Source organism: Ceratotherium simum, chromosome X (genome assembly GCF_057802395.1).
Source record: "Ceratotherium simum simum isolate JZ-2026a chromosome X, ASM5780239v1, whole genome shotgun sequence".
Lineage (NCBI taxonomy): Eukaryota > Metazoa > Chordata > Mammalia > Perissodactyla > Rhinocerotidae > Ceratotherium > Ceratotherium simum.
Window position 1 is genome coordinate 100,374,683 of NC_141940.1, and position 6,947 is coordinate 100,381,629.

At 41.6% G+C, this 6,947-nt stretch overlaps 1 long non-coding RNA gene and 1 pseudogene across 1 annotated transcript; one reads left to right on the forward strand and one right to left on the reverse strand.

Annotated features, from left to right (window-relative positions):
* Nucleotides 1–273: 273 nt before the first annotated feature.
* On the reverse strand, nt 274–968 carry LOC101392288 (ferritin heavy chain pseudogene; annotated as a pseudogene).
* Nucleotides 969–1,031: 63 nt separating this feature from the next.
* On the forward strand, nt 1,032–5,886 carry LOC147911958 (uncharacterized). The gene is made up of 3 exons (XR_015550682.1): nt 1,032–1,094; nt 1,802–1,929; nt 5,821–5,886. It is a non-coding gene; the product is annotated as an uncharacterized LOC147911958 (long non-coding RNA).
* The last annotated feature ends 1,061 nt before the right edge of the window (nt 5,887–6,947 follow it).

Consider the following 6,947-nt stretch of genomic DNA (forward strand, 5'->3'; position numbering starts at 1 on the left):
GTCACCCCCCCACCCCCCCATTCTGCCCCTCCACCCACATTGTTTATAAGGGGAAGATTAATTTTGTGTTTCCCAGGGTCCCATGGAATACCTTCTCCCTCCATCCACGGAGATCCTGAGCTGCATGTGGATGGGACATGGGTGGGTGGAGAGACCCTTGGATACCTGTCTCAAAGCTTAAAAGGTGAGAGGTTTGCACACACAAATTAAAGAGAGACCTTTATTTAGGAACCAGATAACTTTATTGGAATAAACTGGTAAAATTGAAAGAAAGAAAACTTAAGTGAACGTTTTGCAAGGGCAATACTGCAATATGCATGCTCAGTATGGTGACCAGGGGAAGTCACCAAGCCGCGGTGGCCGTGGGGAGGGCAGTCCAAACTCAGTTCTTACTGCCGTCCCCCAGGGTGAGCTTGTCGAAGAGGTACTCGGCCATGCCGTCTTCCGGGGCCCCCATCTTGCGCAGGTTGGTGAGATGGTCCCCCAACTCCTTCATGGACTTGACTTGCTCGAGCAGGTGCTGACTCTCCAGGTAGTCGCACAGATGGGGATCCTTCTTGTGGGTGGCCAGCTGGTGCAGATCGAGCAGGCTCTGGGTGACGCACTTCTCCATGTGCAGAGCGCACTCCAGGGCCTTCAGGCCGCTCTCCCAGTCGTCGCGGTCTGGCTTCGAGATGTCGCGGAGAAGGATGCGGCCTCCACGCAGGTTCTGCAGCTGCATCAGCTTCTTGGCGAGCTCCCCCTTCTGGCGCGACAGCTGCAAGAAGAACTGGGAGAAGTGCTTCAGGGCCACGTCGTCTCTGTCGAAGAAGTAGCCCATCGACAGGTACACGTAGGAGGCGTACAGCTCCAGGCAGATCTGGCTGTTGATGGCGGCCTCGCAGTCGGTGTGGTAGTTCTGGAGCACCTGCGACAGCGGCGCGCTCGCCATGGCTGGCTGGGCGGTTGCGGCGGGCGCGAAGGCGAAGGCGGCCTGGGAGTGTTCCCAGAGTGCACGACCAAGGCGCCGGCGAGTGGGCACCGGCTGGGCGGCTGGTCTGGGTTGCGACCAAAATGGAGTCCGACCAAAGTGCGAGTGTCCGTTACTTTGCAGGGTGGGTGTCCGTTACGTTACGTGAGGGGGGATCCGTTACGTTACGGGGCGGGGTGGGGGGTCCGTTACGTTACGTGAGGGGGATCAGGGTGGGGTCCGTTACATTACGTGAGGGGGGGTCCGTTACGTTACGTGAGGGGATCCGTTCACGTTACGGGATGGGGGTGGGGGTGGGGGTGGGGCGGGCGGGGCCGGGGGTGGGGGTGGGGAGGGTTGTGAGCGTGGTGTTCCAGGTTCTGTCAGAGCCTGGGTGAGGCTGGGTGAGTCTGTGCTAAGCATCTGGCCTATACAATATTTTAAAATGTTATTCATGAATATAAGTGCAACCATTTTGAGTCAACCACCTGCATGATTTCTTTGAGCAGCTTATTTGAATATTGTCCTAATGTGATTGTTTCATTAAATATAGTCCTTTTGTGGTCTCATTAGATATGTTTACTATCACACAGCTTTATTTGAATGGTAGATAAATCAGTGATTTCAACATCCATGCTAATGATACTCTGATAGTCTCCTCACTCAGTTCCTAGAGTTAGTAACTCCAGTGACCTCCACTTTTCTCTTTCTAGTCATGATCAAGTTGACACTTCTCTGACAGCAGAGCACCACCCCCAAAGTCTCAGTGAATCTCTCCACCTCTCCATCTTTCACTCTTTTTGAGCTTGTTCTTCACTACCCTTTATTCTCTCTCGTCTCTTAATCTTTCAGCACAGTCCTAGAAGCACATTCCTTCCGCCCTGTCTGGACCCCAGTACGGACAGTTTCAATGATCTCATCACTGATGTCCTAGATTTGCTCGCCCCCTTCGCCTGGCTTGTCAGTTTCCTTCCTTTCCAGTAAGTACGGTCTTCTCTTGTCTCTGGCAGAAAACAAATGGTTTAGGTGCATTCTTAGAGAAAGCACTTAACCGTGTGGATGTATTCCTCCCCTCCAACCTCATTTGCACTTTTACTGCCACTCAGCAAGTCTTTTTGTTAAGCCCAATTATGTTCTGTGGAATGAGCCACCATCGTAGGGAATACCACTGATCTCAATGGCCTTTCATTCATTCATTAATTCACTCAACAAATATTTATTGATTACCTTAATATGACCCAGGCACTGGTCTAGGATTTGAGCATATATTAGTAACAAAGAGAGACAAAGTCTCTGTTCCCTTGGGGTTTGTATTCTAGTGGAGAAGCAGACCAAAACAAAACAAAATGAAACAAAAAACTGCCATTTTCCCCCCTTATTGTCTCAAGTAAATACATACAAGATATTACACATCTATATGGAAATAAAAAAGAGAAAATATATTCTTAGAATTCAAGGATATTATAGTGGAAGACATAAGACCAACCTAGGTATTTGTAATTAATTTATTTATGCATTAATTCAACAACTGTTTATATACTTCAAATATGTGTCAGACACTGTGTTTGATTCTGGAGATACACAGAAGAATCAAACGTGGTCTCTGTTCTGAAGGTACAAGATAGAGTGACAGAATATTATAAGTGCTCTCAGATCAAGTTAGGACAAAATGCCTATTTTCATGTAAAGGATTAATCCCATGGCTTTGATTAATGTACCTTTTTTGGGTCTCTTTATTTCTCTTTTGGAAGCTTATGCTATTTTATAATCAGAGTTTATGAAGAAAGCAAATGATCACATATCAAATGTCACAATGTAAACTCATGTAAACAGTTTTAGAGACATTTAATTTTTGAATCTGTAAAGAAATAGAATAATGTCTGTTTGATAAGTTGATTTCAAAGATAGAATCACGCACTTGAGATGGAAAAGAACTACATGATCAATTTCTCAATGAGATAAAATTGTATTCTATATTTGCTTAATGCCAATGTTTAGTATTAATATAATTGTAGACTTTCAAAATTTCCTTGAGAGATTCCATTGTAGACTTCACTGTAAGAACCTATTTAAATAGAAGAAGTCTTGATTTTGTAGAACATTTTCTCATTATGTCCCAAGATTATTTAATAATTAATTTATCCCTATAATTTTACTCTTCAAATACGTAAAATAATAATACTATTGAATGGTTATGTGTATACTAAGAAGTGTGTCTGTCTGCATACTCAGTTGGGTGAGCAGTGCTGGAGAGGTTGCAGAGAGACCAAAGAAATGACCCAGAGATGGCGAACGAGACATATAGGTTTATTGGGAGTTACATATAGGGAATGTCCAGTGCTGGCTGGCTGAATGGAAGTGTGCACCCGCAATCGTGGGTGGGGAGGGGCTTTGCTTATATAGGCAAGGGGCACAAAAGCTATATGCTTGCCAAGAGGGGCTGTCCCTGGTACGGCCAGCGTTCCCAGGCATAGTAGCTCACGTGGAGGGGCTCTGTGTCCCTTTAAGAAGTGATATTCTTTGAGTGAGATAAGGTAGGATCCGGGCTGGCTAGGCCCTGGATCGTTACAAATCCCAGCAGCTGGGTGTCCTGCCCAGAAGAGAGCCAGAAGGACACGTGGTTGCAACGGGCTTGTGGCCTCTTGCTGAGCAAGCAAGGACCAAGCCCTACAGGGTGATAATGGTGTTTCTCAGATATTTCATCCCTCATCATTACCTCCTAGGGAAGAAGGTAGTAGTAAAATATATATTATAACTGAGAGAAGCCTAAGGTTTAAAAACTAACTTTCCTAAGGGAAATCAATAAACAAGCATGGGCTGGCACCTCAAATTTCCGTGAAGGAAATATACATGTGTATAAACAAAAGCATTCCATCCAGTGTTTCTCTAATGAGAAATATAAAACTAAATACAAACGTAGAGTGAGAAAACTTCAGAGCAGATCATGTTTCTTAAAAATATGAATATAGAACTATAAGATAAAGGTTTCTTTGAAATGTTTGTGGTCAGTGTTTGTATTGTATTAGTATTAGTCATGATTCTCCAGAGTAACAGAACCAATAGGACATATATATATGGAATTGGCTCACGTGATTATGGAGGCTGACAAGGCTCAAAATCTGTAGGTAGCAAACTTGAGACCCAGGAGAGCGGATGGTGTAGGTCCAGTCCAAAGTCCAGCAGGCTCGAGACTGAGGAAGTTCAAGTTGAAGGCAGGAAAAAACTGATGTCCCAGCTCAAAGGCAGTCCAGCAGGAGGAGTTCTGTCTTACTCAGAGGAGGGTCAGTATTTTTGTTCTATCCAGGCCTTCCAATGATTGTGTGAGGCTCACCCACATTAGGGAGAGCAACCTGCTTTACTCAGTCTACTGTTTCAAATGTTCATCTCATGGAAAAACACCCTCACAGGCACACACGGAGTAATATTCGACTAAATATCTGGGTACCCCCTGGCCCAGTCAAGTTGACGTATAAAATTGACCATCATAGTATTATTCATAATAAATGCAGACTCATCAGATAAAAATTCTAGTGATATAATCTGTGAAAACTCTTTTGACTTTCAGTTCCCTTCATCATTTTAAAATGTTACGGAACTAATAGATGACTGATGTTAGGCAATAAGTTCTGACTCAGTGACAGTGATTAGCTCTCACTCATTCATTCAATATATTTCTATTGAGTACCTATTATATGCCAGGTATTTTTATAGGTACTAACATAAAAACTTGTTCTATAAACTCCTCATATTTGCATTTTTTACAGCTAAGTACTATTCAATGTTCCATATAAGCCCTTCTCTAAAAATTAATGCATGCGGTAGGCTCGATGATATATTCATAAGGAAGTGGACCATAAGTAGCAGCAGTTGGTGGCTTATCTCACTCTCCATATACGTGTGTGTGTGTGTGTGTGCATGCATATGTATAAACAAATCATTTAATGAGGGGTAGTGAAAAGTGATATATCAATCCAAAATCAATATTATCTATCAATTCAAAATCAATACTGTCTTTGAGCTGTTCACTCTACATTATCTCATTATTACAGACACCCTCTGAGTTAATTTTTATTATTATCACCCATATTTTACAGATAAAGAAATTGTAGGGGCCGGCCCCATGGCTTAGCCGTTAAGTGCACGCGCTCCGCTGCTGGCGGCCCGGGTTCGGATCCCGGGCGCGCACCGACGCACCACTTGTCAGGCCATGCTGTGGCAGCGTCCCACATAAAGTGGAGGAAGATGGGCACGGATGTTAGCTCAGGACCAGTCTTCCTCAGCAAAAAGAGGAGGATTGGCATGGACGTTAGCTCAGGGCTGATCTTCCTCACAAAAAAAAAAAGAAAAAAGAAATTGTAAATTAGAGAGTATGTCACATGCTCAAGCATACATCTTGTAAAGCAGAGAGTGACACTCTGAACTGGATTCCTCTCTAGGTAGTTTGGAAAATTTGGCTGGACCATGAGCTCCTTTAGGACAGAGACTATTTAACTTGTCTGATGCTAAATTTCACATAGTAGGGGCTCACAAATATGAATGAAAGTATTGAGTGGCCCATTAAAAGCTTTAGTCTCATTATTTCTCCAAATTAAAGCAATGAGTGGGAGTAGATGTTGAATATGTATTTAAACTGTGTTTCCTTTAGAAGGAAAAAAAATCAGACACCCAATGGTGACAAATTACATTATAATTTTACTGTAATATGCATATACATAAAAGCAGGTATAAAAATCTGTATGCTTAAATGTATGCTTTAGTAACTGTAAAACTAACAATTTATAAATATATGCAAGTACAACTATAAAACTTATAAAATTAAAATTAAGAAATTCCAGTTATGCATCAGATTATGCTTTTTGTCTTAAACACAGTTACTTCTCCCTGAGAATTGATCTGGTTGCCAAGATGCAGGTTTTCTTTTGAGTGTGCCGTGCCCGTTCGCCTCAATGCATATGAAACATCTCAGTTCTTGACCAGTCTTCTTGACTGAAACGATTGACACACTTTAGTTCATATGATGATTCACATGAAGAGGGTTCATAAGGGAAGAGCCTGTTGAAACTGCTTTCAGGTAGGGGAAGCCATCATTTAAATACTGTCAGTCCCTGTTCTTTTTTATTAACTTGTGAAAAGTAAAGTGATACTTTGTTCTGTTGCTGTTTGTTGATTTTGTGAAGTACCATTAAAAGTCTCAATAACTTCAATAACTGAAGGTGCTGAAGTTTCATTCTATTAAACTGTTTTTCATTTCCCAATCATCACTTTGAAAGGAAATTTTAGTCTTTGCACTGGTAAAATAAATCAATATGACCATACGGGTGGTCATATGCCAATCAGAGCAGCAGTCACAATCAACATGATTCAAAACACGCATGCAAATGTGGACACTGTATCTGTGTGGCTGTATTGAGCTATGAAGAGATCAAGATAGTCCTGAAAATGCTTCTGGTAATTTTTCATTTAGATGTAAACACAACAACAGATCCATGGAATTCACAAACGCAGATAGAGAACACTGAGATAGAATGGCATGAACACACCATATATCTAATCAATAACTATTTAGGACCTAATGCATGTCCAGCTTTGTGCTGAAAGCTGAATGATTGCAACAGACGTTGACTTTAATCTCATGGGCCTGAGTCTGTTTAGGTTCACTTTGTTCACTGACAGAATGCTTGTATGACCAATGTAAAATTAGTTGCTAATGACTTGATAATAGAATATATATTAGTATATTTACTTTGAAATATTCATATGTATTCAGTAATATTTTGTTTGAAATATTTACTTCTGTTGTCACAGATACACAAATTGCTACAGAAGTTCTCATACCTTTTCCTACATAGCAATTATGTTTAGGGAAAATATATTTGGCAGAATTATGTTAGTTAATGTAAAGATCCAGAATGTCTTGATTGAAGCTGTAGATATTTTGTTTCACTAAAATCAAGTGTAAGTTTTTCCAAACAAGTTAGAAAAAAAGCATAATCCTTAT